This window comes from Paroedura picta, chromosome 3 (genome assembly GCF_049243985.1).
Source record: "Paroedura picta isolate Pp20150507F chromosome 3, Ppicta_v3.0, whole genome shotgun sequence".
NCBI lineage: Eukaryota > Metazoa > Chordata > Lepidosauria > Squamata > Gekkonidae > Paroedura > Paroedura picta.
In genome coordinates this window covers 174,090,530-174,115,849 of record NC_135371.1, presented here as the reverse complement: position 1 = coordinate 174,115,849, position 25,320 = coordinate 174,090,530, and the positions used below count along the sequence as shown (strand labels likewise).

The 25,320-nt window shown below is 54.8% G+C and overlaps 1 protein-coding gene and 1 long non-coding RNA gene across 2 annotated transcripts in view; both read right to left on the bottom strand.

Moving 5' to 3' along the window:
* Positions 1–25,320, bottom strand: part of IQSEC2 (IQ motif and Sec7 domain ArfGEF 2) — a 161,892-nt gene that overhangs the window by 75,854 nt on the left and 60,718 nt on the right. The gene's annotated exons all lie outside the window — the stretch shown is intronic.
* Positions 1,661–23,947, bottom strand: LOC143833659 (uncharacterized). The gene is made up of 4 exons (XR_013229679.1): positions 23,564–23,947; positions 17,505–17,600; positions 7,342–7,413; positions 1,661–3,329 (listed from the first exon to the last, which is right to left on the bottom strand). It is a non-coding gene; the product is annotated as an uncharacterized LOC143833659 (long non-coding RNA).

Sequence of the window (25,320 nt, the reverse complement as noted above, 5' to 3'; positions counted from 1 at the left end):
TTTAAGGCGAGGCAGCAGCTGACCGGAGCTAGGCCTTTTTTAAAAAAACGGTCCTGAATGAAGCATTGCCCATTCTGTCAAATTTCCAGGCAATTTTCCCCATCACTTTTTAGGCCCCAGGAGCTGATTCACCAGGGGCTAAAGCTACCAAACGTCAGATAATGCACTTTCAATGTGCTTTTGCAGCTGGATTTTCCAGTGTGAAACAGGAAAATCTACTTCGAAAGTTCTTGGAAGTGCATCATCCAACATTAACCGCCCTGAGACTCTGGGGACGGCAGTATATAATAATAAATATAATAAATGAATAAAATAAATGTGTGGAACAGACTGTCACCTTGCCCCGCTTCTGCTTTCAGTGGCATTTCTGTTGTTTGTTTTTTGGCGGGTTTGTCCCTTTTGTCGACTTGGAAAGACTTCTTAAAATATTGCCCTTGAACATTATTTCACATTTAAGGTTTCATGGCTCCTGTTTGAATCCAGTTGGTCACGACAGTCTAGTTTTTTAAATGTTCGTCTCGGTCGTTTTGGTCTCTTGTCAGCTGGATATAGACACAATGAAGGCTGGAGGCGCATGATCCAGCGCCACCATGCACAGTGACCCTGCCACTGTTCCACCTAAGCTGAGCATGAGGAAGAAGATTCACAAGTCTATTTAGCTAAATATTACAGGGGTAGTCAAACTGCGGCCCTCCAGAGGTCCATGGACTACAATTCCCACGAGCCCCTGCCAGCAAACGCTGGCAGGGGCTCGTGGGAATTGTAGTCCATGGACATCTGGACGGCCACAGTTTGACTACCCCTGTATTACAGGGAGGGTGAAGGAAGGAGAGACGGATCAGCTGCAACTGTCTAGTTATACCCTGAGTTTGGATCTTGGAAGCCTGGGGCGGCAACAATAATTACGGTACGACGGCCTACCAATCCAGAGAAGGGGACGCAACGACGCCCTCACCCCGGTGATCTTAACCAGAGCTAACGCCAACCAGAGTTTCCATCTTAAAAGCTGATTAACGCCGGCTAAGAGTCGAGACCACCCGGGAAAACGTGCGTCTTAATCTCAGGCCTCGCCACGATCTCTCAACCTGGGGAGTTTGGCACAAAAAAAGTCGCGTGGGACTCGCCACGGGGAGAAGGCCGAGCCTGAAACCGGGCAGCCAAATTAACAGCAAGCCAGCAAGGAAGATACAAAGGGGCTGCCCGGCTCTAGGGGAGTCACAAGCGCTGCAAAAGGGGGTGAAACTCCCAACACAGAAGAGGAGACGTGGGCAGGGAACAACACACGGGGGTCACTGCACCAAAGCCCGCCACGGAAATGCAAAGGCTGCACAATCTGCACCCGGCTCCACGCGGGACTTCCTGCTTGGAACGGCTTCCCAGCCCCGATTTGGCCGTTGGACTTTCCGGCCGTCTGATTCGGGCGTTGCCAAGGCGACCGAGCTGTCATCCAAAAAACAGACGGCCACGCGCCCGGCCTCCCCTCCCCTCCCCTCCCAGCCGCCTCCGGATGGAGGCGCAGGGTCGGCATGGAAACCGGCCCCAGGATCCAGGTGCCCCTGTGTTCTCACCTCCCGGTGTGGGTGCTTGCTCGGAGGGCCTAGTGCGCAAAAGCGGGTTTTTCCGCCAGGTCGCCATGACAACATAGGAATTAGCATCTACCTTAAAAAAAGAAAAACAACACCCAGCAGTTGTTTACTCCCACGGGGACTCCAGGAGTAAGGCACTCTGCTGTGCTTCAGATGGGCACTTCCAAGAGAGCGGAAGACTCTTTCTTTACTTTCCGCCAGTAGTGGCTGTACAGCCGCTACTGGCGGAAAGTGAAAAAAGAGGCTCCCGCTCTCCCGTGGAAGCCTGTATTTTTGCTTCCCACCGGTATTGGCTGTACTAGAGACCCTTGCAGTAAGGGAAGGCATACAGGATGGCTTTTGCCTTTCGGGAAGGCCGCCCTGCCCGGAAAGGAGGGCAGGAAACATTCATTGATGGCACCGTCTGTTCCGGCTGATCTCTTTCAGGTCCCCCCGCTCCCCGAATCTTTTCACTGGAAACTCCAGGGACTGAACCTGGAACCTGGGATCTTCTACAACAGGGGTAGTCAACCTGTGGTCCTCCAGATGTTCCTGGACGACAATTCCCATGAGCCCCTGCCAGCAAATGCTGGCAGGGGCTCATGGGAATTGTCGTCCAGGAACATCTGGAGGACCACAGGTTGACTACCCCTGTTCTACAACAATTCTCACAGCACCTCCCTGGGTGGTTGTTTCAGTCACTTTCACACGTTCCCCCTAGGGAAGTACACACAAATTATTTTTCCACGGAGCCCCACCGTGCGCAAGGCTGGAACGGCCATTTATCGAACCCCTCTGTGATTTTATTTCTACAAAAATCAGACACTTGGGGAGGGGGGTTTACAACTGGACTGCGGGACCGTGGGAGAGGGGCTTTCAAGCCTTATTTCCCTGTCTCATTTCCCTATCCTAGAATGGCCAGTTCTCCTTTGGGATATTCCTGGAGGTTTTGGGGTCGTGCCTGAGGAAAACAAGAGTTTGGGGGAGGGGAGGAAGTTCCGTGTAGCTTTGATGTCGCTCTAGGGCTTCAATTTCTCCCAGTCTCTGTGGTATACCATAGAGCCTGCACCCCGAAGCAGTCTTTTCCTCTAGGGAGTTGGATTGCTTTAGTTTGCGAAATTAGTCGGAATTTCCGGGGAACTCCAGGTTCTACCCAGGGGTTGGCAGTCCAAAACCCTCCCCCCAAATAAAGGCGCCAATGCAAATTCCCTGGGGTGACCTGGGAAGAAATCACGCTCCGGTTAAGCACACAGCCTGGAGCCCGACTGTGCTGATCACAATTCTCATGCTCCTTTTTCACGCGCACGACATCGGGGGCCGGAAATCGCGAACATTATTTCTGCCGGAGAGCAACCCCTTACATAGTCAGTGGGTTTTTGGAAAACGTGCCGCGTGCTCCCTCCCCACCCATCCCTCCCTCTGCAAGCTGCACTCTCAACCACGCAGCTGGACAAGATTCTTTGGGGCGGAAGCTCCTGGAGAACTTCTGGAGACTCTCCGCAGCATCAACATCGCTCCGGCTGGTGAGAGCACGGCATCCTACAGGCAGCGGCGTGCAAACCACGGCAGGAGGACCAGATCCGCGAGGCGCAAATGTACAGAATGCGCTGCCCCATCTGCAATGTTCCCAAAGTCCAGGAGCCCCTGGTTCACGCCCAGTTTGCAATGGTGGAACAGGTTCTTGGGCAAACGGGCATGCTTGCGTCCGGCGTGCAGTCCAGAGGAGTCCGGAGAGCCGGTCCCGAGGCCAGTGGAGTCGGGCAGCTTGAAGAGAGAGCCGGGGGGGGGAAAAAGGAGAGACAGACGGTCCCGACGGGAAATGGTCTTGCAGGGGTGGAGGCTGGTCAACCGTGAGGGAGCAAGGAACCTGAAAATTGCTTCCCAAAAGCATTCCTTTTGTCCGGCTGGGTTGGGTTTGTTTTCGTTTGGGTTTTTGTTTTGGTTGGTTTCAAGGTTCTTTTGAGGCGGAGTCCTCAAGCACGGAGCAGCAAGAGGGCGGGGAAAGTGCATGTTTGGGGAGACGGGGGGGGGGGGGGGGAAGGGGGCCCAGAAAGGCCAGTGCAAGAGCTGCAGACTAGAGTGGGGAGGGGGCAGCCGAGGTCAGCCTTTGGGGGGGGAGGGGATGCTCGTAGCCTCCTGCCCCAAAGAGGGTGGGGGAGGTGATAAAGCAGGAAGAAGGCATGTGGGGGGGTCTGGTTTAAGGCTTATGCGTCTGCATAGAAAAAATGTGTAAACTGTGGTGGGAGCGAGAGATCAGGGTGGGGTGGGTGGGGTGGGGTGGGGGCGCTTGGCCAGAGGCTGTTCCGGAGACGGGGTCCCATTCCCGTGATCTTCCCAATCCCTGGATGTTTCCCCCTGTGCAGCAGACCCCAGGGGTCGCAGGGGGGGGGGCTCCCTCTCCCAGTGCAACGCCACCTCAATCCGATGCGGCCCCACACGCCCGATTTTGTGAGAAAGGGACCAGCTTGGAGGTCCGCTCATCCCACGGATACATTTGCTGGAGCCCTTCGAAGCATCCCTCACAGAAAGGGAATTTGGGGCTGGCTAGCCAGGCCGCTGATCCCGCTGCCCAGAGGTGCGTGACTTTGACCACGCATGTCGATCGTGTTTCGTCCCCCTTCCTGAATGCCCCGCCTTTCCCCTCAGCAGGCTTCGTTCTCGCCGCCTCTGCTTTGATCCTCACGACAGCCCTGCGAGGTAGGTTAGGCCGAGAGCGCGTGTGACTGGCCCACGACCACCCGGTGAGATCCCGTGGCCGAGTGGGGATCTGAACCTGGGCCTCCCGGAATCTAGTCCGAAACTACGCCGGGTGAGCCCTCGGTGTCAGTCGTGACTTTAGGGCCTTCTCCCCTATGATGTGTCAGCTGGGTGCCAACCTCCAGGTGGGACCAGGCCATCTCTTCAGCCCATAGTTCGCCGGGAGAAAATTTGGAGGGTGGACACAAAGATATGATGCCCTGCTGAGGGCCCTCTCCTTTCCAAAAAATAGCCTACTCGGGCTCCACCCCCCCCCCCGAAAAAAATCTCCAGGGATTTTCAAACCCAGAGCTGGCAACCCTACACCCTGCGCAGAATCACCAATGCAGCAGTGATCCCGGCATGGCCGCCCAGTCTGCAACTTCCCTGCCCCTGCCCTTTCCCAGGTGAGCCCTGGCACAAATGGGGGTGTCCAATAAACCCTTTAAAGGGCCAACAGGGAGGGGAATGCAGAGTACAAAGAGCCCTGCTGGGTCAGGCCAGGGAGGGTCCCTCCAGTCCAGCCTCCTGTCTCACCCAGGGGCCAGCCAGTTCCTCTGCAGGGCCAGCCACAGGGCAGAGAGGCCGAGGCCTTCCCCTGAGAAGACCCTCAGAAGAGCCCTGCTGGGTCAGGCCAGGGAGGGTCCCTCCAGTCCAGCCTCCCGTCTCACCCAGGGGCCAGCCAGTTCCTCTGCAGGGCCAGCCACAGGGCAGAGAGGCCGAGGCCTTCCCCTGAGAAGATCCTCAGAAGAGCCCTGCTGGGTCAGGCCAGGGAGGGTCCCTCCAGTCCAGCCTCCAGTCTCACCCAGGGGCCAGCCAGTTCCTCTGCAGGGCCAGCCACAGGGCAGAGAGGCTGAGGCCTTCCCCTGAGAAGACCCTCAGGAGAGCCCTGCTGGGTCAGGCCAGGGAGGGTCCCTCCAGTCCAGCCTCCCGTCTCCCCCAGGGGCCAGCCAGTTCCTCTGCAGGGCCAGCCACAGGGCAGAGAGGCCGAGGCCTTCCCCTGAGAAGACCCTCAGAAGAGCCCTGCTGGGTCAGGCCAGGGAGGGTCCCTCCAGTCCAGCCTCCCGTCTCACCCAGGGGCCAGCCAGTTCCTCTGCAGGGCCAGCCACAGGGCAGAGAGGCCGAGGCCTTCCCCTGAGAAGACCCTCAGAAGAGCCCTGCTGGGTCAGGCCAGGGAGGGTCCCTCCAGTCCAGCCTCCCGTCTCACCCAGGGGCCAGCCAGTTCCCCTGCAGGGCCAGCCACAGGGCAGAGAGGCCGAGGCCTTCCCCTGAGAAGACCCTCAGAAGAGCCCTGCTGGGGCAGGGCAGGGAGGGTCCCTCCAGTCCAGCTCCCCGTCTCACCCAGGGGCCAGCCAGTTCCTCTGCAGGGCCAGCCACAGGGCAGAGAGGCCGAGGCCTTCCCCTGAGAAGACCCTCAGAAGAGCCCTGCTGGGTCAGGCCAGGGAGGGTCCCTCCAGTCCAGCCTCCCGTCTCACCCAGGGGCCAGCCAGTTCCTCTGCAGGGCCAGCCACAGGGCAGAGAGGCCGAGGCCTTCCCCTGAGAAGACCCTCAGAAGAGCCCTGCTGGGTCAGGCCAGGGAGGGTCCCTCCAGTCCAGCCCCCCGTCTCACCCAGGGGCCAGCCAGTTCCTCTGCAGGGCCAGCCACAGGGCAGAGAGGCCGAGGCCTTCCCCTGAGAAGACCCTCAGAAGAGCCCTGCTGGGTCAGGCCAGGGAGGGTCCCTCCAGTCCAGCCTCCCGTCTCACCCAGGGGCCAGCCAGTTCCTCTGCAGGGCCAGCCACAGGGCAGAGAGGCCGAGGCCTTCCCCTGAGAAGACCCTCAGAAGAGCCCTGCTGGGTCAGGCCAGGGAGGGTCCCTCCAGTCCAGCCCCCCATCTCACCCAGGGGCCAGCCAGTTCCTCTGCAGGGCCAGCCACAGGGCAGAGAGGCCGAGGCCTTCCCCTGAGAAGACCCTCAGAAGAGCCCTGCTGGGTCAGGCCAGGGAGGGTCCCTCCAGTCCAGCCCCCCGTCTCACCCAGGGGCCAGCCAGTTCCTCTGCAGGGCCAGCCACAGGGCAGAGAGGCCGAGGCCTTCCTCTGAGACGACCCTCAGAAGAGCCTTGCTGGGTCAGACCAGGGAGGGACCATCTAATCCAGCATCCTGACTCACCCAGGGGCCAGCCAGTCCCTCTGCGGGGCCAGCCACAGGGCAGAGAGGCCGAGGCCTTCCCCTGAGAAGACCCTCAGAAGAGCCCTGCTGGGTCAGGCCAGGGAGGGTCCCTCCAGTCGAGCCTCCCGTCTCACCCAGGGGCCAGCCAGTTCCTCTGCAGGGCCAGCCACAGGGCAGAGAGGCCGAGGCCTTCCCCTGAGAAGACCCTCAGAAGAGCCCTGCTGGGTCAGGCCAGGGAGGGTCCCTTCTGCTTCCCCCCATTTTTTATATTGTATTTATTTTATTTCTCATCTTTCACCCCATTGGGGACCCAAAGCAGCTCCCCTTGACATCCTCCCCTCTGTTTTCGTTTCACAACGACCCTGTAAGGTACATTCAGCCGGGTAGCTGTGCGAGGTATGTTAGGCTGCCGTGTGTATGATGGGCCCGAGGTCACCCAGAAAGTTTCTATGGCGTCAGTGGGGATTCGAACCCAGATCCCCCAGATTCTGGTCCGACACTCTTCCCCTACACTGTACTGACCCCTGCATTTGGGACTTGCATTAAAGGCACGGGGGGCGGGGGCGGGGAGTTGGCACCCTATTGCTTTAAATAAAGAGACAACAATACGCCAAGTATTGTGCAAACAAAGGGCAAACTCAAAGATGAGAGAACAAGATAAGCACACACACACACACACACAAACACACACTCCCGGGGCTTCAAAGCGGAAATTCAGGCCGCAGCTGTCGGAAGCTTCCTCTTAACTACCCGGGGGGTCTCTGGAACAGCCTCTGGCACTGTGCCTGGGTGGGGAGGGGGATCCTCGGGGTGGGGGTGAAGCCGGTGCCGTGGGGCTTCCAGGGCCGGAGGTGCCAGGTGTGGGAGCGGTGAGGCAGCGCCCCCTCCAGGTTACCTAGAGGAAGGGCTGCTGCACTCAGAAGTGGGGCAACAGAACTGATGGACGTCTTCCACCTCGTCATCGTCCCTAGGAAACGGGGAGGGGGACGGACAGACAGACAGACAGACAGACAGACAGACAGAGACGGATTATAAGCCTGCAGAGGCAGCCCCGAGGAGGAAGCGACAGCAAAGCGAGGAGGAGATGGCAGGTGGGGTGGGGGTGGGGGTGATGCGGCTGGTGGGGCGGAGGGACAGCCAAGGAAACAGGGAAGCTGGAACCATCGGACCCAGAATTCAGTCCTTGCGCCGTGACCGTGGGTCTGTGGACGGAGGCCTTGGACGGGCGTTCCAGCCGAACCCAACCCGTTCAGCCTGACCACTTGAGCTGCTGAAATTAAAAGGGTGCCACGGCGGTGCAAGGGCTCCGACGATCTCCCAAGCACCCGTCGGGCCACAGCTTCCAGCCCGAGTCCAGCCCAACAACGTATAGCATTGCCTAGCTCAGCTGGCAGCAGCTCGAGAGGAAGACCCCTCCTGTTTCTTTAGCAGACCTGTGTCCGCCGAAAAGGCGGCAACAAGATTTTTTTCCCTTGCTTCCTTTCCCAGCTCTGCAGCGATGGCTGAACTGTGCTTCTCCAGTTTTATTGCCTTGTTTCTTCCGCTGGTCCGTGCCGCTCGCTTCCCCCTCCTGCCTGCAGAGCAAAGGCAGAGAAGCCCTGGGCTGTGGCAGAGTCACGAGATGTCTCTGGCCATGACACAAGTTGCTGGAAGGGCTGGGAAAGACAACCTGGATCCCATTTCTGTTCTGACTAGCAGGGCGAGCTGCAGAAATTGGCCAGGAGAGCTTTGTCGTTTTTAATACGACCGAGAGATCTGCCTGAAGGTCACACCGCTACTAAAGGCACAAGAACGGTGGTTGCTACAAACAAGAAGGTGGCCGGTTGCCGGCAGCCCGAAACTCTTGGCCTCAAGGTTACCCAGGTCGCGACAACCAGGACCTCTGCGCTTGGCCGGGGAGACACTGATGCTCTTCTGCCCACCCCCCTCCAGAGACGCAGCTCAGGAGCAGAACCGATCTGAGAGAGAGCCATCCAGGCCCCGATCCATCCCACACACCTCTTGCACGCCACATTCAAGCCGCTCACACACCACACAATCCCGCTCTGTTTGTGCCAACGGGCTATTCTGCTTATTGTCAATCTAGGCTCGGGAGAACAAAGGCAGAGATGGCTGCTTCTAGGAGGGTATCTCGGGGTCCCAGGCCCCCTGGGTCAGCTGCAGCACGAACAGAAATGGAGGAGGCGGAAACCTTTGCATAGCAGATTTAAGCTTGCCAACCTCCAGGCGAGGCCCAGAGGTTTCTGGGGATCTCTTTATGGCTTGAATACAGATTTGGAGCTGTCGTGGTTTTTTGTAGCCGCTTGGATTTAAGGCTGTAGTAACTGAACGCACCTGGTGTGTTACTGCCTGTATAAATTAAGGATGTGTATTGGGTAAAATTTGGACCTCATCGTTTCTGATTTCTGGCCACCTCATGAGAAGGAAGGACTCCCTGGAGAAGAGCCTAATGCTGGGAGCGATTGAGGGCAAAAGAAGAAGGGGACGACAGAGAATGAGGTGGCTGGATGGAGTCACTGAAGCAGTCGGTGCAAACTTAAACGGACTCCGGGGAATGGTAGAGGACAGGAAGGCCTGGAGGATCATTGTCCATGGGGTCATGATGGGTCGGACACGACTTCGCACCTAACAACAACAAATTTATCTGTATTTCCCCATACAGATAGGAGCCGGCTGGCCATGAGATAGTTTGACTTGGATTGAGGGAATCTATTTTGATATTGGTTTAGTTTATAAGTCTAACAGAATGTAGGCTTAATTTTATTAAAATGGAACGTATGAACTTATTCTGGTCAACTAATAGTTGATACTTATAGGTTTTGAAAGCTTGAAGCTGCTGGGCAATTCCTGCAAAAATTAATGAAAAATAGAGGCACGGAAGCTGCAGTATATTTTTTACTAAATATACTGACAGTATTCTAATCTGTGAAGGCAAAAGGGGGTGGCAGGTGACAGTGGATGAGCGAGAAGGTTGTGAGTGTCCTGCACAGTGCAGAGGGTTGGACTAGAGGACCCAGGAGGTCCCGTCCAACTCTATGATTCTCGGATTCTAAATTCCGTCTAAACTTCTGGAAGAAGTTCCTGACAATCAGAGCAGTTTCTTAGTGGAACAGGCTTCCTCGGGAGGTGGTGGGTTCTTCATCTTTGGAGAGTTTTAAACAGAGGCTGGAGAGCCATCTGACTGAGAGGCTGATTCTGTGAAGGTTCAAGGGGGTGGCAGGTTACAGTGGATGAGCAAGAGGGTTGGGAGTGTCCATAGTGCTGGGGGTTGGACTATATCAGGGGTAGTAAACCTATGGTCCTCTAGATGTTAATGAACTACAATTCCCATGAGCCCTTGCCAGCAAATGCTGGCAGGGGCTCATGGGAATTGTAGCCCATGAACATCTGGAGGACCACAGGTTGACTACCCCTGGACTAGATGACCCAGGAGGTCCCTTCCCACTCTGTTATTCTATGATTCTATGATTATGGCCTTCTGCCTTGCCAAGGTCCCTCCCCAAACATCACCCTCCCTCAGCCCCAGTCCCCAGGTATTTCTCAACCCACAGCTGGTGAACAGCTACAGTTGGTTAGTTTCCTCTGTTCTGTGACTGTGCGGCTCATTTTATAGCTGGCTTGCGGCCTGCTTGCTCAGTAGAAACTTCAGAGGGACTCTCTCCCCAGTAAGCGTGGAGAGACTTGCAGTCTCCTGGCTCCGGTTTGTGTTCTGCCCAATTTCCTCCCGGATGTATGGCATGACTCACTGGACGGTTGCCAGCCCAGGGCTGGAAAGAATTCCTGAGCGCTTTGAAGCAAAGGAAGGGAAGGATTTGGAGAGGGATTTAGGGTAGAATGACACAGTCTCCTTCTCCAAAGCTTTCTCCTGCAGGAACTGATTTTTCTAGGCTGGAAATACGTAGTCATTCCAAGAGATCTCCAGGCCCCGCCTGGAGACTCTATCCAATTGCTTATTTTAAACCAGTAATAAGATACAAACGGCCACCGGCACCAACTGGCAGGGGCTCATGGGAGTTGTAGTCCATGGATATCTGCAGAGCTACACTTTGGCCACCCCTGTTCTATAACCCACGGAGGTCCCTCGTCTGGCCCCACCTACAAAATCTCCAACCCAAAGACGGAAGCCCTGTGGTCAGCCAATGTGGGTCCGTTTTTTTGGCCAAAACAAGCTGGAATTTTGAGGCTGCCCGTCATATTCGACTTCTAGCTAGAGAAATTAACTCTCTGGCTGAGGATCCCATGCTGTTGAGCAGACAGCTTCTGAAATGCTGCGTCTGCTTCCAAAAATATCTGTCTTGTACAAACTTGTTAAGGTTTATGGCTGAAACAAATAAATCTGAACTGGACTGAAGTTCAAAGGCTCTCTCAATAACCTTGTAAGGTGAAACCAGAATGCAGTTTCGTTCCTCTGTATTCCCCCCATAATCCCTTGCAAGATATCAGGAAGCTGAAGGCACCAGAAGTTATTTTGCTAGAGATTGGTAACCTCATCCAGAGTTTCTGGAGAAGGGTTAGCGGTTTTCTTTCCTTCCTTCCTTCCTTTCTTCCCTCCCTCCCACCTCCTGCCTGGTCCTTTCAACTGGAGATGCTGCTGGGGATTGAACCTGGGACCTTCTGCCTGCCAAGCAGAGGCTCTGCCACTGAGCCAGGGTCTCAGGCCAAGGTCTTTCCCATCCCCTCCTGCCTGGTCCTAACTGGAGATGCTGCCGGGGATTGAACTGGGACCTTCTGCCTGCCAAGCAGAGGCTCTGCCACTGAGCCAGGGTCTCAGGCCAAGGTCTTTCCCATCCCCTCCTGCCTGGTCCTTTTCACTGGAGATGCCGGGGATTGAACCTGGGACCTTCTGCTTGCCAAGCAGAGGCTCTGCCACTGAGCCAGGGTCTCAGGTCAAGGTCTTTCCCATCCCCTCCTGCCTGGTTCTTCTAACTGGAGATGCCGGGGATTGAACCTGGGACCTTCTGCCTGCCAAGCAGAGGCTCTGCCACTGAGCCAGGGTCTCAGGCCAAGGTCTTTCCTATCCCCTCCTGCCTGGTACTTCTAACTGGAGATGCTGGGGATTGAACCTGGGACCTTCTGCCTGTCAAGCAGAGGCTCTGCCACTGAGCCAGGGTCTCAGGCCAAGGTCTTTCCCATTCCCTCCCGCCTGGTCCTTTTAGCTGGAGATGCTGGGGATTGAACCTGGGACCTTCTGCCTGCCAAGCAGAGGCTCTGCCACTGAGCCAGGGTCTCAGGCCAAGGTCTTTCCCATCCCCTCCTGCCTGGTACTTCTAACTGGAGATGCCGGGGATTGAACCTGGGACCTCCTGCCTGCCAAGCAGAGGTTCTGCCTGGGACTGAACCCTAGCAGAAGTTCTACCACTGAGCCATGGCCCCTCCCGAAACAAACAAATGACTCCTCAACTGAAGGAGTCTAAAACCTTCACAAGTTCTTCCTTCAAGCCAGAACGCAAAAAAGGAGTGTGCACCTGAGGATACAACCAGATGTGAACAGTAGACACAGATTAAGCCTGTTGCTTGGGATACGTTTGTACACACAAACCCAAACACAGCCCCCCCCACCCCCCGTATCATAATGCTCTCTCACTCGTGTACCCCCTTTCACACATGTGGAGATTTGTTTTTTTTGGGGGGGGGGTTGGAACCTGAGAAGGGGGGATTTAGAGGAAAGGGACTCCAAAGGGGGAAGGGACCTGTGGGCCGCAGACCACATGTGGTCCGTTGACTAATTGGAGGTGGGCCCCGAAGGACGCCTTCTCCCCCCCCCCCGGCCCTTTACAACACACTTTGGGTGTCCTTGTCTCCCATCACTCCCAGATGGGACTGTCTCGTTGCAGAGAAACAAGCTCAGGGTTCCCATTGATTTGTCATTGTCACGAGTTAAAATTTCCATGAAAATAAAATGTTCCTTATGTTCATTGTTGTGGCGAGTCTGTATCTTATTTTGAAGGGATGTTTAAACATTACCATAGCGATCAGAGAGCGTTAGGGCAGGGGTTGAGAGCAGAGAAGTAAACTACCCCCTCCAACGGGCCTCAGTAAAAGGCGTTGAGTGGTCCCCGGTGATAAAAAGGTTGGGGACCACTGCTCTAAGGGACCACTTGCCTTTCTACCCTCCCCCCCTCCCAGCAGAGCGCTTCGGTCTGCAGGAGCTAATCTTCTTGTGGTCCCTGGCCTGAGAAAATTTGCTTGGCCTCTACCTGGGCCAGGGCCTTCTCGGTACTTGCCCCGACCTAGTAAAATGAACTCCCAGGAGAGGGGAGGGCCCTGATAGAGCTATCACAGTTCTGCAGGGCCTGCAAGACGGAGCTCATCCGCCAGGCCTTTGGTTGAGGGCAGGGAAGTAAGACTGGGGGCCCGTTCTAAGGCGACGCCAGTCCATCGGGCGATCTCCCACCCCCACGACAGCTGCTGTCTGAGGGGGACTGGGTGGGAGAAGGTTAATATTTGCCCTCAGAATCATAGAATCCTAGAATCCTAGAGTTGGAAGGGACCTCCTGGGTCATCTAGTCCAACCCCCTGCACTATGCAGGAAACTCACAACCCTCTCGCTCCTCCACTGTCACCTGCCACCCCCTTGAGCCTTCACAGAATCAGCCTCTCCGTCCGATGGCTATCCAGCTTCTGCTTAAACATCTCCAAAGATGGAGAACCCACCACCTCCCAAGGAAGCCTGTTCCACTGAGGAACCGCTCTGACTCTCAGGAACTTCTTCCGGATGTTAAGACAGAATTTAGAATCATAGAATCATAGAGTTGGAAGGGACCTCCTGGGTCATCTAGTCCAGCCCCCTGCACTATGCAGGACGCTCACGACCCTCTCCCTCACCCACTGTCACCTGCCACCCCCTTGAGCCTTCACAGAATCAGCCTCTCCGTCAGATGGCTCTCCAGCCTCTGTTTTAAAAACGAAAGACCCGTCCTGCAGACAGAAATCTCTGCCTTCCGAGGAAAGGACCACTGCACCCGGCTCTTAGTTTACGGCCTCTCGCAAAGGCACAGGCTGAGCCGGGGTTCCAAAATGCATTTTTCTTTTTGCCTGCATGATCCGTGCAGTGCCGACCTTCAGCGGGAGCTCCTGTGGAGAAATGCAGTTTGTAAATCAGGCAGACAGGGATTAAGAACAGCCAGCGGAAAAGAGTGAGAAGCCAGGGCAGGTCTCATGGACCGTAACTTCCCTTTGCTGCTTCGGTCATTATGGGTTTTTTTTCTCCACTTGAGCACCTTCCTGCTGAGGATGGATGCTGCACATCTTGCCAGAACAGCTTTGTGCAAACCGGCAGCCTACGGCCGATGCCAGGACTGCACAATATATGACCCACTGAGCCAAATCCAGACCCCTGGTTATCGTCTTGTTCCCTGTCTTCCCCACGCAGCCCTCCCCTGTCTTCACCACCGAAAATCTCCAGGAATTTCCCCACCTGCAGCTGGCAACCCTGTTGTGCCCTGCCAAATGTGCAGTGGGCCCCTTCTTTCAAGCAAGTAGCAAAACCAGAGGATTTCAGAGTTGCCATCGACATGGACCCAGGCCCACAATCATCTTCCCAGAGGTGCTACAACCTCTGGGCCTAACCGGAGGCTTTTGCTGGTACATGATGCACACACACACCACTGTGCATCTACCTATTGCAGGGGTAGTCAAACTGCGTCCCTCCAGATATCTATGGACTACAATTCCCATGAGCCCCTGCCAGCAAACGCTGGCAGGGGCTCATGGGAATTGTAGTCCATGGACATCCGGAGGGCCGCAGTTTGCCCACCCCTGACCTATCGGGTTGCCTCTTTCTTTCTGACCCGGCTCTTGCATCTCGAGCAGCTGTGTGACAAGACGCAAGCCAGCATCTTTAAAACGCCAGATTTCTGGTGGGTTAGGACAGCTGTTGAATGTGCAGGAAATCTGCCAGGCTCTTCCCATTCGTTGAAGATCGATCCAGGGGGCAGCCAGGTTGAGCTAAAGAAGGACACCTGGATTCAAATTCAAGGAGCACCACGAGATCACCACTCCGTGCGTGTCGAAGGCCTCCACAGGAGGGTCTCAATTCCGGCTTGTATCTGATGAAGGGAGCTTGGACTCTCAAAAGCTTCCTTCCTGGAAGCTTTGTGGGTTTCTAAGGAGCGTCCGGACTCGAATCCAGCTCTCCCACGGCTGACCGACATGGCTGGCCCCTAAAACTTTCCCCAAGATCTAGAAGCGATCCCAGGGCTTCTTCCACACAGGTTGGACCACGCTTTCTTAACCAGGGTTTCGTGAAACTCCGAGGTTTCTTGACCACCAGGGAAGGGTTTCCCAAATGGGTGGAAGTTAATTAATGGTTAATATATTTCTCATTTAAAAAAGAAATACCGCCCTCGCGTTGACCCTGTCTCCCAGAATGGGAGGGGTGGGAAGGGGAGGGGCCCTGGGGTGGGCGTGTCCACAGCTCTGCTTCCCAACCCTATTCTGAACAATCACCCCACTTCTTGGGTATCTCAAAGCCCGAGGAATATTTCAGGGATTTCTCAACGGTAAGAAGGTAGAGAAAGGCCGTATTAGATAATGCACTTTACAGTGGAATAGGCACTGTCTGGTGTACAAAGAGAAGAAGACCCTGAAGGGGGCAGCAAGAAGACTGCAAGATAGGTCAGTGAGTTCAGGACCTTTCTCTCCTGTTAAGTGTTGCTTCTGGTCTGTCTCTAAATTGCTACTCTTGGGGAAATGTCCTGCTTCTCAGGTCATCATGTAGACAGACGCTGCCTCTATCTCTCCTCTACCCTAACACAGTATGGTCGCTCCTTAAATAATGTTGTTAGAAAAGCTAAAGCTCAATACGAGCTTAGGCTAGCAAGAAATGCTAAACATAACAAAAAGGGCTTCTTTAGTTATATTTCAAGCAAGAAAAAGAATTGGGACACCGTAGGAGCACTGCGAGGACAAGAAAGTGAGATTATAACAGATGATGAAGAGAGGGCTGAACTCTAAATTGCTCCTTTTCTCCTAATCCTAAAATACAGCGTGTGCATATCTATGACTTATTTACCCTGCTAACACTTTAGGAGTAGATTCTTCTGTTCCGGAAATCGCATTATTTGGCGTGTGCAGAATGGGAGGAGCATCTCAGAGACGGATGAGATTTTTGGGGGAAGTGAGACGTTTCAAGAGTCCACGCTCCCTTCCTCGGGTATCTCAAAAGCTGACCCCCTGAAAATCTTAAAGGTAAAGGTGTCCCCTGTGCAAGCACCGAGTCATGTCTGACCCTTGGGGTGACGCCTTCCAGCGTTTTCATGGCAGACTCAATACGGGGTGGTTTGCCAGTGCCTTCCCCAGTCATGACCGTTTATCCCCCAGCAAGCTGGGTACTCATTTTACCGACCTCGGAAAGATGGAAGGCTGAGTCAACCTTGAGCCGGCTGCTGGGATCGAACTCCCAGCCTCATGGTCAGAGCTTCAGACTGCATGTCTGCTGCTTTAACACCCTGCGCCACAAGAGGCTCTCTATGAAAATCTTGCTGGCCCCCTAAGGTGCTTCTGGAGGCTCAATCTAACCACCCATCTGTTGCATCTGTGGGGACTGGGAAACGGGGTCCTTTTACACTCAGAAGAGGCTGGTTTCCCTAGAAAGAGACATTTGCTGTGCAGAGGAAGCAGAACCCAAGAGTATCACACAAACAGAACCTGCACACACACACAGACACACACACTTACACACTCACACACCATCCAGGTGTTGCTAACTTTACCTGGCCCTGTTCTCATGCCACAAACTGCATCCTGACCCACCGTGGGAAAGCAGAAGCAGCATGAGAGCAAAACCCAACCCTGGATTCGCAGCCTGCCTCTCCCCCGCATTCTGGGCGGTCTCCCCTTTTTAGCACCGTGCTGTCCTGCAGGCACAGCTGCAGCACGGATGGCTCACCCTAAGCTCCCGCAGACCCAAATGCGCCAGGTCTGGTTAGGCTCACACAAGCACTGCAACAACCGAGGGCCACCCTGCGCACCACTTCCGCCTGGCCTGGGACACGTCCCCCAAGCATTCCAGAGCTCGGGGACTTGTCCCAAAACCCTTCTTTAGGCCAGCGGGGTGCGATTCCTGAGGAGATAGTCCTTCTTCTCTGACCGCAACACCGGAGGCGGGACGGGAAGGGGAAGGGGAGGAGGAGGAGCAAAGCAGATGGCTGCGAAATGGAGCAGAAGCCCGTAGGGTTGGGAGAGGTGGCAAGCAGGGTACGGGGTGGAGTGAACCATGGTCGTGGTGAGGAGAGATGCGAAGGAAACTGTGGTGTGTGCATGAAATCCAGCATTCTCTTAGGCAGGGGTGTGGCCAACGTTTTGGTCTACAGAGGTCCACAGACTACAACTCCCCAATCTAGCTACTAACCAGGCCTGACCCTGCTGAGATTCCCAGGTGGCAAGAGATGGGCAGAGATGCCATTGCCATGGCCTACCTCTGTGCAACAACCCTGGATTTCCATGGGGGGGGTCTTCTCATCCAAGTACAAACGAGGACAGATCCTGCTTAGCTTCCAAGATCTGATGAGATCAGGCTAGGCTGGGTCATTGAGGTCAAGGCGACAGATTAGCAGAGGAGGTTTGCCATGGGCTGCCTCTGCGTAGCAACCCTGGGCTTCCTTGGGGTCTCCCATCCAAGGACTAAACGGGGCCGACCCTGCTCAGCTTCTGGGATCTGACACGACTGAGCTTGCCTGAGCCATCCAGGTCAAGGCAAGAGACAAACAGAGGTGTTTTGCCATGGCCTGCCTCTGCGTAGCAACCCTGGGCTTCCTCGGGGTCTCCCATCCAAGTGCTAGCCCGACCCTGCTTAGCTTCTGAGCTCTGGCGAGACCAGGCTAGTCCGAGCCACCCAGGCCTGGGCGTCTCAAGGCAGGTGGAAACCCAGCCCAGGTTTGCTGGCTCCATCCCTTCCCCCTCTGCGCCAGGACCATGCTCTTCCCCCAGAGTGGAGGAAAGACCCCACCCCACGGGACCTGCAGGGGAATCTGGGGAGGCGGAGGGATGCTGGACTGGCGTCTAGGGCGGCATGGGGAGAGATGGGTGGATGGCTGGGCATGGGGGCGAGCGGCTTACCTGCAGCCTGTGTGCCTGGCGGGGCAAGCTAGTTGCGAGTAGAGGAGCGACTGAGAGGAACAGCAGTACTGGTGCAGAGTGGGACACGTGGACGACCTATAGAGGGCAGCAGAGAGACGGAGCGACAGAGAGAGAGACAGAGACAGAGAGAGGGAGACAGAGAGAGAAGGAGAGAGAGGGAGAGAGAGAGACAGAGAGAGAAGGAGAGAGAGGGAGAGAGTGACGGAGAGAGAAGGAGAGAGGGGGAGAGAGGGAGAGAGAGACAGAGAGAGGGGGAGACAGAGAGAGAGAAGGAGAGAGGGACAGAGAGAGAGAGAGGGACAGAGAAAGAGAGACAGAGAAAGGGAGAGGGAGAGAATGGGAGAGGCAGAGATAGGGAGACAAAGGGAGAGAAGGGGAGAGGGTGACAGAGAAAGAGAGGGACAGAGAGAGGCAGAGAGAGGGAGAAGGAAAAAGTGAGAGAGAGAGCAAGAGAGGGAGGGAGGGAGACAGAGAGAGAGGGAGAGAGGGACAGAGAGAGGGACAGAGAAAGAGAGACAGAGAGAGGGAGAGAGTGGGAGAGGCAGAGATAGGGAGACAGAGGGAGAGAAGGGGAGAGGGTGACAGAGAAAGAGAGGGACAGAGAGAGGCAGAGAGAGGGAGAAGGAAAAAGTGAGAGAGAGAGAGAGAAAGAGAGAGAGAGAGAGAGAGAGGGAGACAGAGAGAGGGGGAGAGAGAGACAGAGAGAGGGAGACAGAGGGGGAAAGAGAGGGAGACAGAGAGAGCGGAACAGACAGAGGGATGGACAGACGAACGGGGGGGGAAGGTGTGGGAAGAGAAAGAAATGGAAGGAGAGGTGTGGATGGAGGCAGGTGACCAGTAGGTGTCGGAATGAGCAATGGTGGTGGGGCAGAGAAAGGGGGAAGGAAGAGAAGAAAAAACACAAAGTCAAGAAAAAGGAGGACAGCACCAAACAAACAGGAAAAAAAAAACATAGCCACTGCCCCCAAGGCCAAACGAAGAGACCAAGCCACCGACTGGGCCACGGAGAGAAGAGAGAGAAGGAGAGAAAGAGAGAGGAAACAGACAGCAGCGCTACCCTAGGGAGTGCAACGTCAGGCCACGGAGCCACGGGAGAACGGGGGGGGGGGAGCAGGACAGGGGGGGACACAAAACCGCCGGCAGCATGGGATGAAAGCGCAAGAAAGCACAGAAGTCTTTGGGAACAGACAGACGGGGGGAAAGCCGGGCCTGGGGAGGGTCCAGAAGTGGGCAGTGAGCAACAGCGGGGCTCTCAAGGCGTGGCTCAGGCGACAATGCTTGGCTGCAACCCATATTTATCTTGGTGTCTATAAATCAACAGGAAATCCCAGATCCTGCAGCCTCACTGAAGGGCCTGGAGGCCGTGGTGTTCGAGGGAAGTGGAACAGGGGGCCAAAAACACCGAGCTTTGCAAAACTGGAGCCAAACGGGTTTGAGAAGGTGCATGGAGGACGCCGGCTAAGCGGGGCAGGGGGAAAGATTGGCAGGGGGCAGGGAGGGGGACGGGGAAGCAGGCGGTCCGGTTGGGGAGGGGGAGCGTGGACTGCAGAGTTTGGAAGCAAAGAGAGGGGGCAGAGAAAGGAGAACCCAGCTCTCCCATGCCGAATCCTCGGGGAGGGGATCACACCGAAAGGGCTGCCGAACATTTCCCCCCTCCAGTTCCGCTTTCTCCACCGAAATACTCACCTTCCGCCCAGCCAAATGACGACGGTAGAAGTAGGGAGAGGAACAGAAAGGCCGGTTTTGTTCAACAACCTCACACACACAGAAATTCAGGATCAAGTTTCCGGGGCCAATATCGAGACGGGGAGTCGTGTTCAGCAGCGGAGAAGAGCAGGGGCACCTTCAAGAGCCACATCATTTGTGGCAGGGCATCTGACCGGGGTGGCCCAGCTGTGGTCCTCCAGATGTCCATGGACTACCATGCCCATGAGACCCTGCACTCGAAAGCTCACGCCTTGAATAAATCCTTGTTGGTCTTAAAGATGCTATGGGACTCCATTCTTTGGTGTGTCTCTTAAGATGCTATGGAGGTCGTTATAAACAGGGGGGACGACACCCTCTAATAAAGCTCTTAACGAAGTTTTGTATACAGCACATCATCACCGGCCTTTATTGACAGATACACCTTCTGCATAGAGTCCAGCGGCTTTTCCTGAGCCTTCACTATGTTTGGATGCTAAATAAGGAACCAGGTTTGACAAATGGGGCAAGTGGCAAGTCAACGGGAGAGAAATCCCAGGGGGACGGGACCCCACAAACAGAAGATCTGGCCCCTTCCCCCCTCCAAAAAAAACAACCTAAAGTCTATTCCCCCTCTCTGGATTCAACATGTTCTTAGGAGCCAGGCTGGCCAACTCTATCTCCAGTTTGGGGGATGCCACACCCTCTTTTCCTTTGGGTTGATTCACAAAGTCATATTTTGCATATCTGGAGAGCCCCCCCAATTGCACAGAACCCATTTAATTTTGCTACAGAAGAAGAGCCACATCCTGTTTTTCTCAAAGTGGTTTACAATCGGTTTCCCTTCCTCTCCCGACAACAGATACCCTGTGTGATAGGTGGGGCTAAGAGAGCTCTGAGAGAACTGTGATGGCCCAAGGTCACCCAGCTATCTTTTTATGTGGAGCGGGAATCCAAGCAGGTTTTCCAGATTAGAGGCTGCTGCTTGGTGTAGTGGTTAGGAACGCGGACTTCTAATATGGCGAGCTGGGTCCGATCCTCTGCTCCTCCACATGCAGCCAGCTGGGTGACCTTGGGCTCGCCACGGCACTGAGAAAACTGTTCTGACCGAGCAGTGATATGAGGGCTATCTCAGCCTCACCCACCTCACTGGGTGTCCGTTATAGAATCATAGAATCCTAGAGTTGGAAGGGACCTCATGAGTCATCTAGTCCAACCCCCTGCACTGTGCAGGACACTCCCAACCCTCTCGCTCATCCACTGTCACCTGCCACCCTCTTGAGCCTTCACAGAATCAGTCTCTCCATTTGTTGGCTCTCCAGCCTCTGTTTAAAAATCTCTAAAGATGGAGAACCCACCACCTCCCGAGGAAGCCTGTTCCACTGAGGAACTGCTCTGACTGTCAGGAACTTTTTCCGGAGGTTGAGGCGGAATTTCTTTTGAATTAATTTCATCCCATTGGTTCTGGTCCGTCCTTCTGGGGCAAGAGAGAACAACTCTGCTCCATCCTCTACACGGCAGCCTTTTAAATACTTGAAGATGGTTCTCAGATCCCCTCTCAGTCGTCTCCTCTCCAGGCTAAACAGACTGAGCTCCCCCAACCTTTCCTTCTACGTCTTGGTCTCCAAACCCCTCACCCTCTTTGTTGCCCTCCTCTGGACACGCTCCAGTTGGTCTCCATCCCTCTTCAATCGGGGTGCCCAAACCTGAACCCAGGACTCCAAGTGAGGCCGAACCAGAGCAGAGTAAAACGGCACCATCACCTCCCGTGATCTGGACACGATACTCCGTTTGATACAGCCCAAAATCCCATTTGCCTTTTTAGCCACCGAGTCACACTGCTGACTCCTGTTCAATGTATGATCTACTAAAACTCCTAGATCCTTTTCGCACATGCTACTGCCAAGACAAGTCTCCCCCATCCTATATTGGTGCATTTGTTGTGGGGAGAGGAAAGGGAAGGGGATTGTAAGCCGCTTTGGGCCTCCTTCGGGTAGAGAAAAGTGGCAGATAAGAGCTAACTCTTCTTCTTCATCATCCCAACACCAAGCTGACTATCTGTATTTATTGATTCGCCGACTCTCTCCCTACCGGGGCCCCAAAGCAGCTTACGCAATTCTCCTCTCTTCCATTTCATCTTGACAACAACCCTGCAAGGTAGTGCAGGCCAGGAGTGGGTTACATGGGCCAGAGTCTGCCGGCAACCTTCTGTGGAAGATTGAGGATTTAAAGGGGGGGTGATGCTGTGACCACCACTCTCTATACAGCCAGTTTGTGTGTTCCGGCACACCCAAAAACAGAACCCAAGGTGGTATTAGGCTGATGAAATTGGTGAGTAGATCCACTGCTCTAGCCTGCCCACCCTCCTTAATGACAAGCGTGCGTAATCTGCAAATTTTAAAAGGTGCCACCGATCACATACAGAGTGCCAAAATGAACGTGCAAACATCTCGGATTATGAGACGGGAATTCCAGTGCTGAAGGTTGCGCTTCCAGGCAAATCTAGGAACTTATTCTCATCTCAAACAGGAGGAGGAAGAAGGAGGGGGAAGTGGAATTAGAGGAGGAGAAGGAAGAGGAGCTGTTCTTTTATACCCTGCTTTTGACTACCCCAAGGTGTCCCAAAGGAGCTTACAAACCCTACTCTCTTACTTTCCTCGCAGAAACCCTGTGAGATTGGTGGAGCTGAGAGAGCTCTAAGAGAACTGCTCTGAGAGAACATCTCTAAGAGAACTGTGACTGCCTCAAGGTCTCCCAGCTGGCTGCGCGTGGAGAAGGAGTGGGGAACCAAACACGGTTCTCCAGGCTGGAGTCCGCTGATCTTAACCACGACACAAAGCTGGCTTTGAACCCAGGCCGGGAGGCTACCCCCCCCCCCCAAGCCTCTTCCTGCTTCTCCTTTCTGTTCCTGCTCTCCGCTCCCCTGGAAGGAACGGTGCACAAAGAGCTCAGTCCACGGCAAGCTTTGCTTCCTGTTTACGGCAATCGACGTTATTTAAATATATTTAAAACGGTGCGGATAGAAGCCTCAGGAATCGCAACAGGAAAGGAGAGGGGGGGTGTTGGGAGGGGAAGGGGTCTGGCCCTAGGAGAACGCTGAGATCCCAGCCTAGGCCAGAAATTATGCAGACGTGGATGTGCCACCAGAATGTTTCCGATCTTATTTCTGCTGGAACAAGCTAACCTGCCTGCTCTTCAGAGTGTTTGCAGTTTCCTTGAACCTCAAACATCCCGAGCAGAATTAAGTTCTGCTTCACACCTCTGTGTTCTGTCTCCTTGCTTCCCAACCCCCCTCTTACCGCCTGACTGTGATAAAAGGACTCTGGGATCTCCATTCCTGCTTGTATCTGATGAAGGGAGACTTTAACTCTGGAACGTCTGAGCCCTGAAAATCTTGCTGGTGCCACCCGACTCAAATCGAGCTATTTGCACCTAACAAAGTGAACTTTGACTCTTGTCAGCTGACAACTTGGAAATCCTGTGGGTCTTTGAGGTGCTACTGGCCTCGAATTAGGCTCTTTGGGATTCTCCAAGTCCTTGACCTCTCCACCTCATAGAATCATAGAGTTGGAAGGGACCTCCTGGGTCATCTAGTCCAACCCCCTGCATTATGCAGGACACTCCCAACCCTCTCGCTCATCTACTGTCACCTGCCACCCCCTTGAGCCTTCACAGAATCAGCCTCTCCGTCAGATGGCTCTCCAGCCTCTGCTTAATAATCTCCAAAGATGGAGAACCCACCACCTCCCGAGGAAGCCTGTTCCACTGAGAAACCGCTCTGACTGCACCAACGCCCCCTAACCGCATTTTTTCTTGTCGGGCCCTGAGAAGGAAACGCTGCCCCAAGAGACGCAATCCTCCTCACTTTTGGGAGGGCCGCCAGCGATCCTGCCAGGTCTGCTGTTTGCAAACTAATAATTCACCCGAGTCACAAAAGAAACACACAGCCTGGAAACTGCTTGGCAGTTAAAACGTCACCGATCTGTGGCGTTATGTGCTCCGGGGGGAGCGCGCTCGTTCTCAAGAACGGCACAGGAACATCGTCCTGGGATCAGGCCAAAGTCCAGGAGCAAAGGTGGGGAGGGGGGGGGAGAACGGCCCCAACGCCAGCCAAAACCCACAGGAACGGAAACGTCCAGAGCGACCCACCCGTAACCTCTCCGGTCCTGCAACCCTTTCAAGAATCCACCAGAAGTGGCCAGAGGTCTCCATGAATTGCCTCGCCTTCATTCCATTGCCCTCCCTTCTTGTGGGTGGGGGCCACGATCCTGCAATCTGAGCTTCAATGCAAAGCCCTCCTCGCAGAGATTAAGCCCCCCCTGAGGACCCCCGAGAAAGAGGAAAGTTGTACTCACTGGTCCCGCTCCATCCCGACCAGACCGGTGTGTCTCCGCCCTTCCTGCAAACTTTCTCTCCTTTGACAGTCTTTCACCCACGTGGGGAGGGGGAGTCCCCGGTGTGGGCAGCAGAGAGGGGCTGCCGGGCTAAACCCTGTCCCCCCTCTTTTGCAGGGTGTGGAAACCCGGAGGGCGTGACTCTTCCCGCCCTCCCCCCATCAGCTGATTGCCCTACACGGAAATTAAGCCAGGCAGAAGGAAGGGAGGGAGGGAACTGCGTGGGTTAACATGTGAAATGCTGGTTGGGATTCGGAATTGTTTTGCACAGAGAGAGCCTGCAAGGAGAGGGCGGAGGCGCATGGAGACACCCTCCCCAAGGGCCTGCTGTTTTCCATTGGCACAAACGCCCTGTTCCCCAAAGTGCGTTTTATTCATGTTCCAGATAGTGGCTCTAGATTCACATTTAGATTTATTGCAATAGGGCTCCAAGCCAGCTGGCAAAACCCTCACCTAGCAAGTCACGACGGACGGTGAGCAAACGTCCCAGACAGCGGTCCTGGAAGATGGTTTTAGAACACGAGAAGATTTTTTTTAATCACCTGCAACTCTACGAGCGCCACGACGGTTGACCCAGCAGGAAAGCACCCTTTCGAATTAATACAAGAATAAAGAAGCAATGGGATGAAATTAATTCGAAAGAAATTCCGTCGAAACATCCGGAAGAAGTTAGAGCGGTTCCTCAGTGGAACAGGCTTCCTCGGGGGATGGTGGGTTCTCCATCTTTGGAGATTTTTAAGCAGAGGCTGGATAGCCTTCTGACGGAGAGGCTGATTCTGTGAAGGCTCAAGGGGGTGGCAGGTGACAGTGGATGAGCGAGAGGGTTGTGAGTGTCCTGCATAGTGCAGGGGGTTGGACTAGATGACCCATGAGGTCCCTTCCAACTCTATTATCCTATGATTCTATGAAGTAAAACACTAGAAATCCTTCTTCCCTCTGCTTTCCAGCCCTCTGCTCCCCCTCCTGGAGCGTGTTAAGAAGGACTGCTGATTCCAGGTTGGGAAATTCCTGTAAATTCGGGGGGGTGGGGGCTGGCGAGAGAGGGGTGTGAGGAAGGGGAAGGATCTACACAGGGTGAAATGCTACTGAGTCATCATCCCCCCCCCCACCTCTCCAAAGCTGACATTTTCTTCAGGGGAGGTGATCTTTGGAGTCTGGAGATTTGGGGAGAGTTCCAGGTCCCACCTGGAGTTGGCAACCTTAAGAAATTCTGGACTTGGGGACCAGAGGTTTGGAAAGGGAGGTGGCTCAGTGGGGAAATGATGTCGTACAGTCCACCCTAAAAAAAATCCATTTTCTCCAGGGGAATTGTTAGGGTCGCCAACATCCAGTTGGCGGCTGGATATCCCTTAGGATTCAACTGATTTTCAGGCCACAGAGATCTATTCTCTGGGGGAAAATGGCTGCTCTGGAAGGTGGCCTTATAAGGAACGATACCCCGTTGACGTCCCTGCCCTCTCCAAACCCCAGTCACTTCAGCCCCCGCCCCCAAATTCTCCAGGGATTTCCCAAATAAGCCCCAGATACGAAACACTGCACTCTAGAGATCGTCCGTAATCCTGAGAGTTCTCCAGGCCCCACCTGAAGGTCGGCAACCTGGTGCCAATACAGCGTAAAGCGCAGCCTATAAACTAAACCATGCAAAACTCCCTACCAAAAATCTGGCGTGGCGTTGCCAATATGATGGCTAATCCTATCGGCAGATAAAAATACGCGAC